Consider the following 561-nt stretch of genomic DNA (forward strand, 5'->3'; position numbering starts at 1 on the left):
GTATGAAACTGCCTTCAAAAAACATGTGTGATGTGGGTCAAGTTTCTCTTCCCTTTTGTGATTTTTTATTTCAGAAATTATTTTTGTTTTTAGTTGTGAAATCAAGTAAGTGTTATATAAATAAACCTAGTAAATACTCGCATCTAAACTGTACCTTTGGGTATTTTTATAATGTGAATATGGATAAACAGTAAACACGTAGAAACTTCATATATTTATTCAGTATTTCTTGATATACAATATCCACGTTCCACACTTAAGATCTGGAACACAATGCCGGCACCTTCTAACTCATAATATCAATATGATATCATTTCACAACGCAAGATCCAGCGCAGTACTTCGAGACTGATATGATCGAGAGAAAATTACAGTCATGAACATTTCATGAGACGAAATAGCCCGGAGTTAAGGTACACAAAGGAATATTTCTGCAATACATCTTCGAGAATTATAATGTTATTAATACTGCGTTTGTGCAATGTTTTACTTTATTTGCACTTCGTAATGCCAACGTAATGAGCAGTCTTCTCAAGGCACACGTCGAACGGTGAGATAGGC

The sequence above is a fragment of the Penaeus monodon genome, chromosome 23 (genome assembly GCF_015228065.2).
Source record: "Penaeus monodon isolate SGIC_2016 chromosome 23, NSTDA_Pmon_1, whole genome shotgun sequence".
NCBI lineage: Eukaryota > Metazoa > Arthropoda > Malacostraca > Decapoda > Penaeidae > Penaeus > Penaeus monodon.